The sequence below is a fragment of the Pleurodeles waltl genome, chromosome 9 (genome assembly GCF_031143425.1).
Source record: "Pleurodeles waltl isolate 20211129_DDA chromosome 9, aPleWal1.hap1.20221129, whole genome shotgun sequence".
NCBI lineage: Eukaryota > Metazoa > Chordata > Amphibia > Caudata > Salamandridae > Pleurodeles > Pleurodeles waltl.
The window spans coordinates 392,991,224-393,009,305 of NC_090448.1; the positions used below are offsets into that span (position 1 = coordinate 392,991,224).

The 18,082-nt window shown below is 48.2% G+C and overlaps 1 protein-coding gene across 13 annotated transcripts in view; it reads left to right on the forward strand.

The window, feature by feature from the left end:
• Positions 1–3,787: 3,787 nt before the first annotated feature.
• The window catches only part of AHNAK (AHNAK nucleoprotein), a 126,677-nt gene continuing 112,382 nt past the window's right edge, over positions 3,788–18,082 (forward strand). For all 13 annotated transcript variants that reach the window (XM_069207082.1, XM_069207090.1, XM_069207085.1 and 10 more), the window contains exon 1: positions 3,788–3,904. The gene's annotated coding sequence lies outside the window, so the exon portion shown is untranslated. The remainder of the gene's footprint in view (positions 3,905–18,082) is intronic.

The following is an 18,082-nucleotide window of genomic DNA, read 5'->3' on the forward strand; positions in this document are numbered from 1 at the left end:
GAGTGAACCTCTTATTTGGAGCCTGAACATCTCTGCCTTGTTTGTCTGCTAGCCTTTGTTTTTCCTGTGACCCACCCTGACAGCTGGGGAGTGTGACTTAACCAGGAGTGGCTAGGTACCCAGAGGAAAGTGCAATACTCTGGGGGTTGGGGTGGGTTAAGTGTAAATCTAGTGCTGGGCGGGTGGCAGGTGTAGGGACAATTGGGACATAGGGAGTCTGAAATCAGAAGGGTATCCATTTGCTAGTTACCAGGGCACTGCATTAGGGTGCCAGAAGCAAGTGCGTATGAGAGCGTGTGCACCTGTGCCAACTCAAACAACAGGCCCCGTGCCTAGGCACAGGGTGGCTGTGAGGGAGTGAGTGAGAACGAGTGAGTGCTGGGACAGCACTGAGGTGTTGCTGGGTACTCTGATTCTGCCAGGGGAGGTCCTAGGATTGACACAGCAATTTACTATTGCAGCTGGGTAGGAGAGTGCAAGTACAGTGATATACATTTTTGCTGCTACAGCCAGCCCTGGGGCACACCCTCATTTACACGTGTTACACTGATTGTGGGGGACAAGAGGGTGGGCACCTTATGCGGATGTGTGGAGGAAAGGTGTGTTTTCTCCACATGTATATACACTGATTGATGCTTAACACAGTGAGGCCTATTATCATTAGTTGCTTTGTTCATTGAGATTCATGTCTACGTTTACAGTGTCTATTGTTACGCATTGTATGCTCATTGACCTATAGGCAGAGATAACATTGTAATTGAACTCCATGATCGTGCTTGTGTAGAATACATGTTTTCTATGCATACAACCTGTGTAAAGTCTCTTTTTGGAGTAGTTTACCTGGGGTGTTGTGGAAACATGTTGTGCTGTTGTTTTACACACTGCCTCTGGGATAAGCCTGGCTGCTCTATGCCAAGTTACCTAGGGTGAGCACAGGCTATATAGCGGGTGTACCTGACCACCCTGGACAGGTGAATGCATTCTCCGCCTGGCTGGGCCAACACCAATGGGGTAACAAAGGACCCCGCAGCCCTCATGGCGCAAGAGGCCCCCGAGCTCCAGGGGGAGCCCTCAGCACAGAACACTGTGCACAGGCATCAGCCCCTGACTGAATTCAGGTACTTAGCAAGGGGGGGGGGGGGGGCTCACGTGTTGTTACACCACTGGTCAACGCATTAGCCAACCGGGCCGAGCAGCCTCCAACAACCACTGAATTCAATTTTTAATAATTATTGAAAATAGTTGCTTAGTTATTTTTCTAGCAAATAAACACAAATGATGGACGGAATGTGGAACCAGTCACAGATCTGGGTTTATTCCATCAATTCTTTTGCTCACCATGCCACCCCAGTTTGGACCCAGCCATATGCAAATCATTCTTGATAAGTGCAAACTGGAATGGCATGGTGAGCATAAAAACTGATGGATTAAACCCAGATCTGTGACTGGGGCTGAATGTTTGATTTGTTCTGCATTCCGTCCATCAACTGTTCTTTTTGTAAGTATTTTTCTAGCTAGTCTCATTGATGAGATACTGTATTAGGAATTTAACCTATACTCTGGGTTTTGTAGGTAGGACAGCTAGACCTGAAACTGTGAAATATAGTTTTAGGGTGCTAGGCTAGTAAGGGCATTAAAACTGAATTCCTGCATGTTCTGCGTTTAAATGTCATGCACCCTGCCTTGTCAACTACAAGGCCTAAATAGGGGTTAGTTAATATTTAAACCTGAGGTCTTGACCTGCAAAATGGGTTTATTTTGGTATGTTGAATTGCAGTTTTTTTTTTACACTGCCAGAGTCTGGCTACAATAGTAGGCTTGACGCCATGTTTTACCCTGTCACTGTAGTGGATGGCACAATCAGTGTGGCCATCTACTAGTTACGTTTAACTTACACGCCCTTTGTACACTTTGTAGCATATACTAGAGACTTTCTGCGCTGCTACCACATCTTCAACCACGTTCATCTGCATGAAGCCTGCAAAAGAATTCGGACACTGCCTTGAGAAAACAAAGCACAAAGAGGGAGTTTCAGGAGCGCAGCTTGTGTTATAAAGATATTTTCAATTATTTTTTTTTTAAATGAGGTACAGAAGGCCGTCGAAGCCTTGATCCAGCGGCACGGACATGCGTCCATTTTCTTGCGATAATGGCATTACTCCTAGTCCTACTCCCTCGCCTTCCTTGAAGCCTCATTGGTTTAAAGGAAGGCGAGGGAGGGACGGGAGGTAATGTTCTTTACGATATCTGGTTATGCTCTTCCTCAGAAGATCTTGCTCATTCCTTGAGCTGGCGACCACCAGGATTCTGTAAGGGCAATGTTTTGTTGATGTTTTTTGACTAACTTGACCTAGAGGCGGTTTCACCCCACAGAAACTTTGCAATTGTTTATGACCACGTTGAAATTAGATTTGCACCAATTTCCCTCCGCTGCCTGTTTCGCTCTCTTCCAATTTATCAATGTATTTGCTGGAAATTACTCCTGGGCCTGTGTACATCCAGGGCTGAAATTAGGAATGCTTATTTTGCTCGCATTTGCCCAAATCCATTTTAAAAAGGGGGCGGGACAGAAAAATAAGAATGCAAGGAATATTAGGAATGAGAACTTTAGCAGGGACTCCAAAGTGCACCTATGTCGTAGTTCTCGCATTACATTCGAACAATGGCGGATGTTGTTTGCCCTGAGATCTGTTCCCTCACAACACATGACATCACCTTCTGGGAATCTTCAAGGTTCGCGGAGAGTCTGTGGAGTTGTGGGTGTGGCAGAGCTAGGAGCGGCAGCCTGTAGTCCTCTGGGGGAAGGGGGGGGCGGGGGGGGGGGGGGGGGGGGGGGTAAGAAATTCCTGCTCCCTCCATTGATGCCTAATCGTGGCCTGTGCCACTTATTTCCTTTTGGTGGTCAACACTCGTGAACCTCTTCGCAGTGTTTAGTTATCAATAGTGCAGCAGGAGCAATGGCACCGGTGCTCTGGAGGTCAGCGGGGCCTACTGCTCCCAATCATAGCTTTTTAATTTTTTTTTATTTTACTTCCAAAATGGGGCGGCTGCCTTTTCCTTACCTTGGGGCACATGACGCCATTGCTTCTCCGCTTACTGTACCGTGGCTCTAGTCAGATATGGGTGGCATTTCATGACAGGAGCAGAGGTTTGAGGCGTGCTTAAGTCCTCTTGACACCCGAATAGTCAAGAAAACTGAGGTGGGCTAGTGTCCTCCCACGTTAGTCGGTCATGTCACCTGAGACGGAGCCCCCTTACTGGCGTGGTAAGAATGCCATGTGTCCCAATGCGAGCACAGAAATTAGCCCCCTGGTAGGTACAAAAAAAACCGAGGTATAAATGGCCCTTCGCTATCCACGGCCCGGTGCCACTGCACCTGATGCACCATTGATTTGTACGCCCCTGCAGCACAAGCGAGTTCGGTGTCCAACAGCGAAAAGAAAACCGTGCTGCCCTGTGTCCACGTGCTGATTTGGTGTATCCACAGAGGGAGCGGGTCCCCACAGCGTCCCCCCACACCTCTATTACAATAGTGTTGATGGGCCGGACGTCAGAGTGTGTGTTGCAGTTTTGTTGAAGCCAGGGGGCTAGATGGTGGTGAGCAGTGGGCCGAGTTCTTGATGGGAGCGCCGTCGTTGGTGAAGAGAGAGAAAGGCAGGGCAGAGCTGGTGAGTATGCAGAGGGAGGGACGGTGTGAGCGAGGGGAGGAGGGAGCAAGCAGTCAGGGCTGGAGCGGACACACCCAGGCGCTCCTGGCTGCTCCCAGCCCATGTTACAAGAGCCCAACCCCGGGAGTAGAGCTGGGCAGTCAGCTTTCCGTCTGCAGAGACCGAGAGCCGGAGCGGACCGGACCAGGGAACCCCCCCGGAATGGCCGCCTAGAAGCCCGACCCCCAGAAGGACAGGTAAGGAGTTCACCTGCGGCGACTTCCTATGGATCCAACTGGACCTTTGCACCGGAACCAAAGTTCGGAAACTTTTCCTGGGTTCGAAGCTTGGTCCGCGAGCTCCCCCCGGGTTCGGACACACCCCAAGCTCCAGAGTGTCCCTGGATTACAAAACTTTTCTAGGCTTGGACGATTTTTCGCTCCGAACTCCTTGGTGTGGGAGGTCCGGACAGCCTCCTCGCTTCAAACAGTTTTGGAGCAACTTTAAGGCGCTTCTGCACATTTATCTGTCAAAATTGCGGGAACAGGGGTGAGTGTGGTGGTTCCTTCGACGCGGATGTGGGTCTGCCCATGTAGGACCCCTTCTGGTGCCCCTTACGCACAGCCACGCCTCGGTAATATACACGAGTATGTGGAGTGTAGCGCTTAGCAGGGCGTGTGAGAAGATTAATCAAGCACTGGGTAGCCCTCCGTGCGCGGAGTCTTGCCGTGGTGTTGAAACACTCCAGAACGTTGGTGAAGCAAATCTTGGGCGTTTGGGGATGATAACCGTGTGGAAACAAGCTTTGGCCACACACACTAACCAGTGCGTGCTGCACAACCCACCCAACTCTAGCCACGCCTGCGAGGTGTGCTGCGGGAGAGGGGTGAAGTGGTGTGAGTCTGACCGGTCCGCACGGAGGTCTGTGGAGGGAGGGGTCTTGAGACTTGCACGGGTTCGAGGCTATGGGTGTGTTTATTGTTACGTGGGGCTTGGTGTTAGTGGCGTCTGTGAAGTGAATCTTAGGGCTCCGAAATAAACAGGTGGGATCACCTACAAAGGTGTGTGTGTATATATATATATATATATAAAAAAAAATCTCTGTGCATATATGTGTATATTTAGATATTCAGAAATACACCCTGACATACAAAGTTATCTTTAGACTTCTTAAGCGAAAATCACTACTTTACAATGCCAGGTAGTTTGACAAATGAAGGTGTGGTGGGGTGCAGTGTTGTCAACTCCTGGTGCATTCTGCAGGTGTTGTGGTGGGGCGCGATGGGGAGGGGGAGGGCTGGTGCACTGCTTCATCTGCATCCCATCCCAGAAAAGACTGCAAAGGGATGCGCGCTCAGAAGTGCAAGGTGTGATTTGTATATATATATTTGGGACAGGTTTTATCCTCTAGATATGCAATTTGTGTATTTAACTTTGTACCTTTGTGGGTGATCCTGGCTGTGTTATTTGTGGTGAGGGCTATATTTCGAGGAAGGGAGCTCCGATGAGCGGGGGTGTGGTTGTGTGTTTTTATTAATAATTGTGGGGTCGTTTTAGTGACTTCAGGTCTTTGGTATTGATTGTTTCAGGAGGGGGTGCAGTTCCGCGGACCCTGTTGTGGTGAGGGGGAGGTGGTCGCTGTAAGATCTCTATCCGCGTGGGTCGTTCCTTCCTCTGTTTGGGACGGGCGCGGTGGTATTTGTAGTCAGACTCCCACCCCTTCTTTTCCCTCCTCCTCCGTTCTCAAGCTTTGACGAGAACACTCTTCTCTTTCACAACAAACTTCGGCTCTTGGCTGCAGGCTGAGAACTCGATCCCGCTCCGGGAGGGGCCTGGACCGCATTCCTGGGGTGGGGGCGGGCGGGGCTGCAACTCGGGGGCTGCTCTTGGCTTTGGATGGGGTGCAGCGAGTGACTGGGGATAGCGCGGCGGGTAAATGTGCCTGCAGTCAGAGGTTTCACCGGCTAGCCTTCGAATGATTGCAGCGAGGAGTAATGTTGTGCAAACGCTGGAGAGTTGGGCAGATTATGTGTGCAAACAGAGATCTATTTCTGTTTTTTGTGCGCGCTTAGTTTAGCTTTCGTGGATTTTAAATTAATTGGGGGCTGTACAGTTCTGCGATTTAGGGATCTGGGTCTTCTAAGCGTCCTGTCCGTTTCCACTTTCAGGTTCCTTCTAATATTTTTCAGTTCTCCCCTCTCCACCTGGTCTTAAGGTGTGCCCAGCCTCCCTGAAGCTTTGTTTTGGGCGGGTGGTCGGTCTCCTGTGCTCCCTGGCTCTGTTTTGGAGTCTGTGCCCTGGCCTCTCCTTCCTCTCTATCAGTTTAATATCTTGCAGATTTCGCTCTCTGGCTGGGTGGGGCCCAAACCTCCGCCCGGAGCCCTCAGGAATGCGCTGGTTGGAAACAGTGACTAATTGAAACCAGACTTGAGGCAAACTGCAGAAATTCTGCAGGATTCGGGCTTGAGGGGCGGGGTCTGAATCTTGGGAGCGAGCAATGCATGACAGCCATGTGCGGGGAGGAGTGCACGCGGGCCGAGGATGTGGGCCAGACCGGAGGCTGGGCTCCACAGAAAGAGGGTCACAAACCTTCTAGAACTCTGGTAGGAGTTCCACATGCCCCAAGAGGCAACTCACACTGGGTGTGCTTTAAGCATGCGCAATTGCGCGCCGGGTTATATGTGATATGGATTTGACATCGTGGAATGTAAATTAATGCATCAGTAGTGTATGCTGTTGCGTTAGTAAACACCCAAGACCTGGCACAGTTTGTTTCAAACCAATGACTTCATTTCATTTGTGAGGCACTCGGAATGAGGCTAAATGGTGCGAGGACTGCCCTTTCACCTCACAGCATAATGCATCTTGGTATTTGTAGTCTTGGTGTACTTTCATGCATTAAATTGGCAATAACACACTTGATAGCATTGATATGTTACACTAAGGTATATGACTGCAAACGCGATTTCCTGACAGCATAGAGCAAGGAGGTAACCTTAAATAGGACAAGGGGGCCTTGCGAGGGCAGATGGCGCCCAACAGGAAGCATGGTGAGGACAGGTGCTGGTGCCACACGAGAAGAAACAACCAAACTGTATTTTTGTGCCAAGCTAGCATTACTTGCCAGGTGTCCCAGTGGTTTTGTTCATCTTAATCAGTGATGTGCATGTGCAGTAGGATTTTTTTTTTCATGTTATTCGTGTGGCATGGTGCCGTCGTGCCCAGGAAGTGTTTTATTCCTAGTTGTTCTGTGGCATCCTTGTGTGTCCAGGGTACGTTTATACCTCAAGTGTTAAGGTGTGTTCCTGACCCCATGGTGTGTTTATTTCCTATCCGCTTTGGCACCTTTTTGTGTCTTCGAGGAGTTTATCCATCATGCAATATGACTTGCTATTGCCCAGGTGTGTTTATGCTTCATGTTCTATGGCATCTTAGTGGGCCTGAGGTGTATTTCTTATGTGTCGGTGCGCGGTCATGTTTCTGAAATATGTTAATTTGCCAGCACCACTGACTGCTACAAGGAGCACTTTATGGTGATGTGCGCAGGGTGTGTTTCTTTGCTGTGTGCCTTTTACCAGTGCTGGGGCATGTCCATATGCCTGGGGCTGTGTTATCTGTCACGTGGCATGGCCTGTTCCTGTGCTGTGGCGTGTTTCTTGGTCATGTGCAATGGTGTGTTTACTCATATCTCGGGAAGGATGCCCGCACCGCAGAGGAGATTAGGAGCAGCTTGTTGTTTGTTTCCTTCTGGGGGTGCAAAATGTGAACCCCCACAACCCCACTGCGGTGGGGGGAGGGACTCTGCTCTTCCTGACTAATGTTCTTCGAGTGCCCATTTAGGTGTTGGCACACTGGACTTCAGAGTGGGCTCCGGGGCACTTAAATGCCTACTGCAGGACCTTTCAATACGCCACAATTGCCCCTAATTGGCACCTGCTAAATGTTGCTGTATGATACTTGGTCTGATAGTGGCACCCAACCAGTTTAATACGGTTCTCCCATCATACAGGCATGTGGGCCTTAGTTGAAGAAGTGTAGAACTTTGCAACTATTCCCAGCGCTCATAGGAGATCTGCAATCTGTCTAGGAATTCTGTGACGAGAGCTGTGTTATGCACACCTTAGAAAGATGCCTGGGTGTGCCTGCTGAAGTTACATCTGTACTCCCTTTAAATGGCTTACTGCCAACCCAGGACCACCGGTCAATGCAGTATGTACTTAAAGGTTTTGAACGCACTGCGGGCACACCATATACTAGCAGGGCGCTCCTACCCGTAATCCTTGGGACTCCTGCTCTGCTTAGGTGACTTCTGTCCACTCCTATGTAATAAATTACATAAGTTAATTTAGAAATTGAATTTTCTGTGAAAATTCTGGTTTAATGTGGGCTATACTGTAGAATTTGATATGGAGGCGTGTAGGTCTTTCCACCCCTCTCTTAGTTAAAGTGATCACATCACATCTTTTGAGCATGAGTACATGCCAGACAGGGGTCGTTTGTGCACCCTGACTTACCTAGCCCAGGCTCTTGCTGTTCAAGGTCGACATCTGCAAGGTACGCTACATATCTACTTTCTCCCTTCCCCACACACCACCATTACTATACATTATGCTATGATTGCCCACTGAGTTCATCTCATTGTGCCTGTGCTCTCAATGTTTGCAAATTGTTAGATGTGAGCAGCAATTAGCAAAACCTCACAAAAAAAATCAACTGGTTACAGATGTGACGGAGGAGCAAACTATGCTTCTCCTATTTTCTGAAGCAGCAATAGGAGGTGTCTCCCTCCCGTGGAATAGTTTCCTGGATCCTCCACAGCTCTGCACTCATTCACATTGAAGGGTCAGGCAAAGTCCCAGGGAAACGGAATGTCCTTGAAGGGCCAGAGCCCTAACCAGGCCCAATTAGCGCAGGATGCCGTTGGCACGAATGCCCTCAAATGTCCAAGTTCTGCAGGAGCATGGGCTGTGAGTTTCAGACATGAGTTGATCAACCTGTGGGTCCAAGGTTAGTACACTGAGGACAGGGTCCATCTATGAGGTGTCGGACCGGACATGTTCTTGTTGATCATTACGGGAGCATTAGAGCTGAAGGGATGTACATTAGATGGACTAAGGAGGGCACAAAATGATGAGCCGTCCAACGCAGTAACCTCAAGCAACGTGGTGAGGTTGGAATAACATCAACCGCAGGAATAAGGCATCATTCAGTGGTAGGAAGGAGTTGCCTGGTGATCCAGTGGAGCCTTGGAATGCCAAGTGGCAGGGCCCCCTAACAATGAAGTTGGGGGGGCGGGGGGAGGAACTTAGGCATGGTACCTGCTGCCCAGCTGAGGATCTACACAGCTCAGAGTTGATAATCGTTGGCAGGATTAAGCCTCAAACCCACAAGGTCTCCCCCACACTTTAGTTTGATAATGCATATCATGTGTACATCTGTTGATTTATGATATTGATTGCAGCTGATGCAACCATGAGCATGAGATGTTCAGTAAAGGGCTGTGGCCTTTTCCATCAAGACAACGGCTGCGCGTGGTCAGTAGGGAACAAGGAGGGGCACTGGAGTGGTTGGAGAAAGAGTTGAGTGACAGGGTTAGTGCAAAGGCCAAGCCCTACCGAAGCAGGACATTGAAGGGCTGGAGCCTTGAGCAGGCTCAAGACCCAAGGAACTTCAGAAGGAGGGCACGTTGACATTTGGCACCAGTGCCCCTAACCAACTCAAATGGGGTGGGGGGGAATGGGCAAGATTGGTGTTAACTGGCCGACTTTGAAAGTGGCCAGTTAGGTTGGGGCGGGATGCTGTCGTATAAAGGACAGTAAGATGCCCCCAGACACATAATCCATGGTGGCAGTGGAATCCAGACCTACCCACCTGAACCTAGGATCAGGGCGCAAGGGCAGGGGGACGTCGCAGTCACCCAGTGGGTTTGGAACAATGTAATCAACAAAAAGGTGATGGATGGAATGCTTGAATTCATCTCAGTCACTGGAAGTCACTTGGGACCACATCCCTAATCATTGTTTTTTGCTCACTATTTGTCTGGACCCAACCATATGCAAATCAGCCTGGACCCTGCTCCTCATGTGAACAGTCGAACCTGAACTGCCAAGCGAGGTCCTCCCTGAACTGGAACACAAGCAACCTAGGACTGGTTTGCCCAGATAAAGGCTCATCAACTAGGGGAAAACTGCTCCTGTGTTGCAAAATGAGGTGGCAGGGTGAGCAAAAGAAGGATGGGTTGCAATGCTACCTTGAGCCATTGCCGTTGGTTAGACAAACTGCAAGCATTCCTCTTATCACCTTTTGTGAGTTGCATGTTGGAATAACTAGAACAGCAAGAAGGTGGCTCTCCAGAGATGGGTATAGAGGGGTGTCTGGTGACCAATTGGGGCGCTGCTATGCCAAATGGCAGGGCCCCCTGGTGACGAAGTTGGGGGCAGGGACTTGAGCATAGCATCTGCTGCTCAGCCTAAGACCTACACAGCTCAGAGCGGGATTTTAGCAGCAGGATTAAGCCTGGAACCCACAAAGAGGTCTTCCTCACACAAGTTACGGTCTGGCACTGCATGTCATGTATCCTATTTGTTGATTGTCAAGTAGATTGCTTAATGGATGATGCAACTATGAACATGTGATGTTTGATAAAGGACTGCGGCCTTTTCCCACCAAAACAAGGACTCTGTGTGGTCGATTGGAACCAGGGAAGAGCTGGAGGAAAGCCAAGTGGCCCGGTTAAGGTTTCTAGCTGTTCTCAACAGGTGTGACAATTCTCATTCAGTGCCGGACGGCTCAGCATGGCCTAGTGAATGAAAGTTGAGGTCTCTGAAACACATTTCACTCTGTGCCGTGCCCAGCCCGCCCACACCTCGCTGAACTCCCCGTAGGCCCCTGAGCCCTCATCTTTGAGCGAGGAGGGGGGGGCAGAGCTGAACAGGCAGCTGCTGGTGCCTTCCGCTGATGGCTTACGGGCAGGAAGCTGCCCCGTTTTGTTTTCCTCCGTGCCTTGATGGCAGCATTGACTCGCCGTGACTTAAGGCTTGGCACCTCTTTTGGAAAGGAAGGGCCCTTCTGTCCGCGCCCGTGTTCATATTTTCCCGTTATCAGTCATGATTCATGGTTTTACCAAAGAGCGGAGGCTGGCGGGCCGGTTTGCGGGCGGTCGGACTGCGGCTCGGTGTGGAGGCCCGCGTGTAATCGGGGGTTCTCCATCCGAGGTGTGGCGTTTACAAGGGCTTGCGCCGGCCTTATAGCGGGATCCCGCTGGCGGGAAAACTCGCCACAGCACCAGGGGAAAGAGGACAAGCTAACATCGACCCCTGCCTGACTGTCACTCTTAACCCCAGCCTCTCCTCCCGGCAGGCAAACTACCCTATCCCGGCGCACTACGTCCTTGGAATGCGCCACTTGTCCGAAAAACAGGTGGGGCGTTGTCGTGAACTTTCTACTCTCCTCCTGGGTCACCCAGTGTGACTAAATAACCGCAATCTCCTTCGGATACCACAGTAAATAAGGCTCAGAAACTGGGAGTAGCCTCATCTTGTTAAGAGTTGTAACAAGGGTTAACTAGGAAAAATATGCAGGTGTAATGCAGATTTTTCCATTTAAATGCAGTGGGGTGGATGGCTGTGGGTGTTTGCATCTAGGGGTGTAGCTTCGGGGGGTGGGGTGGAGGGGTGTTACACTCCCTATAGAATGTATTTTCTGGAAAAATAGTTGGGTACAGGTGCTTCCATTCGGGTTTGGTGAGGTGTCTGTCGGATTTCATAAGAAACTTTTGCATACTCCAGACAAAACATGCACACACACTCTGCTTTGAAAGTTTAAAACAATGTTTATCTTACAAAACATTGTGTTGTCACTCACTTAGTACCACTACCAATCCGCATTTGTCTACCTCTCCACTGCCCCTTAGGCCCCTGTCATGTGCCCTGCTTGTCCTATAATATAGTTAAACATTATATACCAGACTAATGGTTGGAAAATCTGAAGCACACCTCCCCCGTTAGGGAAATATATATGTGTGTGTGTTTCTCACTGACCAAGCTATGCCCCTTTGCAGGTTGGGAGGGCCTTGAACCGCAGTCATCTGGAAGCACGATAACTGACTGAGAATTTGTCTATGGAAGCTTCACCGGTCTGGGTTTACATCGACCCCCATGATTATAACTGGTCTGCAGGACAACCTGCCACAGGATCCAGCAGTCTGCTCGTGTCTACTCACTATAACATTGCACACTACGCCTGGCTTCAAGGCCTGACCCACCACTGCCTCCGCATACAACACTGCTGCTTCTACCGAGGCTGCACAACATAAGCTTAAGCTGTCGCCTTGCTCATCTATTTATCTTAGCTTTTGAGGTTGCTGTCCGATTATAGCTGAAAAAAGACCAATTCCATTACTTTCAGCTTTTCGAATCTGAACTATTGGTTGCTGGAGAAATGAAAATAAAATGACGATTGTTAGAACAAATGCGAGTTGTCATGTTTGTTCTGAAGAAGGATGGTTGTGTTACATTGTGTGACAAATGGGTTCATTGTAACAACCCCATATCTGCTCTTAATATTTCTTGGAGTGCCATCTGTCTTAAAGTTCACCCACCTGGACGTACCTCTGAAGGGCCCTGTTCCATAACAGTGTTTTTGTTTAGCTGCAGTCGATCATTCCCTATAATGAGAGTTGAACCCCCTTTCCATGGATAGTTTGCCTGAGGTTTAATTGGTTGTGTGCTTACTTAAGTAAGGCGTGCTGTTACACGGGACACTTGGATTCCATTTCGGCGGCCTTCTCTAGAGTTCTGTGCAGTGTGCGTTCACAAAAGCAACTACAAATGGCTGTCTCCTCGTGTCTCAAGTCGCCCAGCCTTGTAACCGAGTGGCCTGGCAGGGCACGCATACCACTTCATAAGCAGAATTTTCCAATCGTGAGGCCATGTACGCTGGTGAAATGACTTTGCTAAGCCCAGTTGCAAACCACCCTCATCACAAGGCAAAACACTCACTGTTTTCTACCGCGAGCAGTGCATTGTGCGGTCACATTTAGCTCGTCCACGAACATGCCCATGCCTTTTGTTTAGCTGCTTCTTGCATGTAGCAGCACATGCTGCTGAGGCATTATGAACATAAAGCATCATGGCTTAAGCATGTACGTGGATATCCAGAATTCCAGTGTGAAAGGAGTTGTGTGTTACTCTGCCAGTGTATGTATCATGCATGAATGGCTTGCTTAAGAGCACTCTCCGAAGAAAGGGGTGGCACGTAAAAGGCTGGCTTGGGCACCCTAAGAAGTGCTGGCCTGCCTAGCCTTCCCGACCAGCCCCCTAGGGAGAGTTGATGCATGTGATGCCTTTGCGAAGAGCCTTCTCCTCGGCAGGGGATGATACTGAAATGGCTGAGCCGGGTTCGTGCCAGCTGCTGACACCGCAGAGGCCTTCGCTGAGGGCCAGCCTGAGAGGAAAGGATGGTACCAGAAAAGTACCCTGTGAAACATCTCCTGAAGAGCATGATACACCTAAGACCTCCCATGAGCGTTTTTTTTTATCTGCCTAAATAGTCAGACCGCTCCCCAGAAGTGGCTGATACCTGAAAATCCAACCGGTCCTGTCAGCTCCCCAGGTGGGAAGATCCCTGATAGGACTGGAGGGAGTGAGATTAACTGGAGAGGATGATAGCTGGAAAGCATGCTTAGACGGTCATCCCAAGGAGGGGTGATGTAAGCAGTCTCTCCTGGGTAGTCACTTCCCCTGGAGGGGATGATATCTTGAAGCCTTGAAGAGAGTTAACTGAGAGTAGTGGATAATACCCAACTGCGCTGAAAAGCGTGCCGCATAGAAAGTGAGTATACCTGGAAAGCCTGCCTTGAGAGGCATCCCGAGGTGGCCATTATGCGTGCAGGTCCTTCCGTGTGAGGGAGGCAGCGATCTTGAAAGGCCTTACTAGAGAGCTACATGCCCAAGGGTGGGATGCCACACTAACTTGACGTAGGTAGAACGAGTATTGGTTCAAGTGTCTAAATCTTACTTTCCTTGCAATATATTCCTTCAGTCAACTCCAGGGCTCCGGAGGTTCCACTGTTTTTCAAGAAGTGATTGGAGCAGGCTGAGAAGGTGGCTGTACCGATTTCATTTGCTTCCTTTGGTAACTTAGTTTGGCACAATTGTCCGCCGGGCTGGGGTTGGTGTACAAAGCTTAGTTTTGTGTGGTCCATGGACACGGTCACCTATGCAATGCTATATTGTTTTGTGAACTACGTGTATGCCACAGAATATGGTGTACAGAATATGGTGTACTGAATATCAAGATACAAGACTATCGTGACCGAAATATCCACAGTACCTATATGTAAATATAGTTTTTTTTTTATCCTTATTCCACATATGTTTCTTGACATTTATGTCTTCATGGTATGCAGATGTGGAGTTAAGACTAGTAAATGTTACTTACCTACGGGCACCTACCTCCTCAATTTTTTGTTCCCATATTTTGCATACGGTATTTATGCCACATGTATGGAACAGCCTAAACAAATAGGTCATATAAGCTGTATACCGCTGACCACAGGACTCTCATCGTTAGTGCACACAACTCATTTACATTTTCTTTGACTCGTTGGCTGGGCCTTGCTTGCTGTACATTGAAATGTTATTTTCGGACTCATCTTCTGACTTGGAACGCACAGCTCTGTCTTCCTCTGGGTCATTGGCCGTACTCAGGCTGGTATAGCGAGCCCTCCTGGCAGATGTGGATGTACACACCTTTTTTGGGTGTAGGTTTAAGCTTTGTTTACATTGCTCGAAGGTTTTGTGTGTCACTGGTTGGAAAAGGGTCGGTATACAAGACACTTGGATTTTTGTGGTTTAGTGGCAGGGCTGTGGTTGGTAGTATACATAGCTCTAAAGGGTTTCACAGTTCACTCGTTTGCAATTAATGGTAGAGTTACAATTCTGTTAGTTCCCAGTAGGGTTTTAGCTTGCGAGTATTTGTGTAGACAACTCTGTTGCTTTCCTGCAGGTGATATAGATGGGTCTGTCAGGTTCTGCACCGTGCAGTTGGGGTCCAGCAGTTAATATGCTGGAAGTTCTCCGTGTACATATAAACGTTTTTCATTAGCAGTTAGGCTGGCGTACCCAAGTACTGGCTTTGGTGGTTCACTGGTCACGCACGGAACGCTATGCACTGTATTTGGTACGGAAATCGCTCTCTTTGGTCCATTAGCTGGCCATTGTTTTTATGGAAAACACTACTCTCTTTTCTTGGTCAGAGCTGGGATTGTTGGTGCTCAGCTGTGTAGATTTGTTTGTCAGTGGCTGGGCATGGGTTGGTCAGTGGCTGGGCATGGGTTGGTATACAAAGTGCTGCTCTTTTCTGTAGTTCCATAATAAGGAGCTCTTGATTTTCTGTGGTTTGTTGTGGGATATACACAGTTGTATTGACTCTATGTGTTTGGTTGGTCGAGGACTGGTATACATAACAGATACTTTTCTTTTTCATATGTAAGAGAGGGAGAGAGCAGTATGTTCAGTTGTGTTTAATTTAATCGCAGTCTGGGAATGGTTTGTACAGGGCTGGTATGATTTTCATTGGTTCACTGAGTGTGGCATGTATAGTTTGTAAGATGTATGGCTCGCTTGTGTTTTTAGGGGCCTGGCAAGAATTGCAATAAAAGGCTTTTGGGTTTTGTGCGACTCATGGGTGAAACCAGAGGTTGCTTTTACACTGTTGATTTCTGTAGTTCATTGAATGGTGGCAAGTTGGTTTCCTTTGGAATTGGTACTGGTTTTTGTGGTTCATGAGCTGAGTAGGGGTTGGTCTGCACACACTGTTGTTTTTCAGTGGTTCTTTGAGTGGTTGGTGTACAAAACTCACATGAAAGTAGAACCTTTGCTTGTGCTGTTCTTGACTTCATGCCATCACCTTTCACTCATTTGCCTCTACGTGTATGGTTAGAAATGCTGGGTTGGCCAGTGTGAGCGAAATGTTTTTTTTGCGTTCTGGAAACATTGGATAAACATTTATGTAGAAGCCCAGACTTAAAAAATTCAAGAAGACCAGTGGGAACATGAGAGAAAACTGAGTCACCACGCCTCCTCATGACTTATGTCATGAGTTTGGATATAGCTCATCCTTGCCAGTTACTTGCCCTGTCAGTGCTTCTTGCTGCAGAACTCGTGTCTGCAGCTTTGTATATCACCACCAACCATGCTGTGTTTTGTCGCTTCTGACAACCAGCCGTGGCACAAGTGAACGGGTGCGGTGTGACTTGGAGGCAAGGGCTATTTCTAAAGTTGAGAGGGATGGTCTTGGTGACCTTCTGTCAAACATGTGAGAACATAACCTAACTTGTGGGTATGTCTCTAGGATGCATCACAGTTGGGCTTTGGTTTCTATGGGCCTCCACAGTTTCAACCTGCCTATGCTGTGGAGGCATCCACTGTTTTTTAGGGTCTTCAGTGTGCCCCCAATTAAGATTGTGACTATTGTTCTCAGTTAAGCTTCTATTGGGTGTGGGTTAGAGTGGCTATGGCGCATTGATTGTGGCTGAGGCGCTCTCGTAAAGGGTGTTTTGTATCTAACATAGAGTTGGAATGGTACAGGATCAAACCCTTACCAAGATTGGAGAACCAATGACCTACCTACACCTGCTGTACCCAAGAAGAACTTCACAGATTCATAGCAAACATTACTGAAGATAACATTAGCTCCACACCTGCGTGGAGGACCTTCGAAGCCTCCTATTGTAGGATGTGCATAGCTTGCCCCCAATGACGCCCGTCAAAGGGCAGCAGAACCATTAAGTGGTAGGACAGACATTTGCCTTTCAAGCTATATCATCAGTTTAGTTCTAGGAACGTTTACCCAATCAGAAGTCTGGGAATTGCCTCTTTTTCCAAAATACTGATAAAGCACACTTATGAAGGGGTTGGAAGGGCCCTCTCCTAAGGGTGCAAGCTGCTTTTGTTCGAGAGCCGTTATACATCCAAAGGAGAGTTCACAGTGAAGCAAAGATTCATAGTTGACAAGTCAGTCAGCTGAGAGTCGAGAGTGAAGGCTTTTTCCATCCTTCCACAACTTTGGCCTCTACAGTGAATTAGAAGGGTCTTCTACGCATGCTGTACTTGCAATCGCCTCCTGTGAGTGTTTACAAATAGTTTATAATAAGAGCAATAGTCAATGCATTTTCAGTGTGTTTTTATTTCCTGGCTTCAGGTGAGAACCCTGATCTGTGCTTATATCCTAACGATCCACCGCCAGTCAGCCTTCCCCTCCAGTCGTGCGTTTTGTTTCTAGGTGTGTCAAAGCATGAGATTAGCTAGTTTTTCCTCCAGTTCCTTTTCATCTCTCTCCTGCTGTAGCGTGCGGTGACTGAACCAAGAGAGAACTTAGCAGCTGCCTCCAATTTAATTGGGCATTTGTAGAGTCGGCATCCAGAGTCAGTCATTTTCTGAGAAAGGCCGAGCTCATTCTTAAAGCAACATAGAATTGGAACTTACATGAATGACCGGTTTTTTTCAATGACTTGTCTTTTAAAAAAAGTGAGCCAGTTCAAATCTGTGGCACTGTTTGTTTCTGCGCCTTTGCAGATTTTCCTCTGCTTGCAGAGTTTCACAGTTCAGGAGCTTCCTAGAGTAGCTGGCTATCTGATAACAAAGTGAGCTAAACTCACTTCCTCTCAAGTGGGAGGAGGCCCTGTGTTGCACGCGCCTTACTTGACAGAATTTATCAGTTGCGTTTTCCCCACTGATGTTAATAAACGCTTCAAAAGAGGCTGGATAGTGCTGAGTCCTTGAGAGGAGGAAGCCAGACGCTAACATCAGTCTCCAAGAAGGCTTAGAATGGGTGTGGAGTACTGAAATGTGGGTATCCCAGCAAGAGGATGGGGAAAGAGAGATTGGGGGGCGGGGCTTATTTCTGAGGCCTTGGCCTCAGAATAGCCAAGGACCATCTAGCAGCATGGAAAGACAATAAATACAGTGGAGGAAATATATACGCTATCTGTATGCAGAGAACTTGGGTATTCTTTCACAAAAATGTCTTCTTTTGTGACAGAAAATTTAGAAGCAATTTCCTTTTTTTGTGTGGATCTTGACATTCCTGTATTTTTTTTGTCTGTTTGTGCAAGAGAATGTGGCAAAGAAAACAAGCATTTGCAATGCACTGGGTCTCTCCTTACAATGAGTTAGAGCTATTAGCTTTGTAAACGCCTAATCGGACTTTTCTTGCCACATTAAATTAAAAACAAAAAAAAACGAGAGTGATAGCGCTGTGGAGTGCAGAGAAAAAGTAGTCCAGAAACCATACGGAAAACATAGAGCCTCGTAGGTTTTCTGTAGTTTACTGGTGCTCTGGAGGAGGACCAAACACTGGAAAAGGTATGAGGTATGCATGTCTTTCCAAATGAAAACAAGCGGATTTTAAAAGGCAAGCCCACCAACAAATGT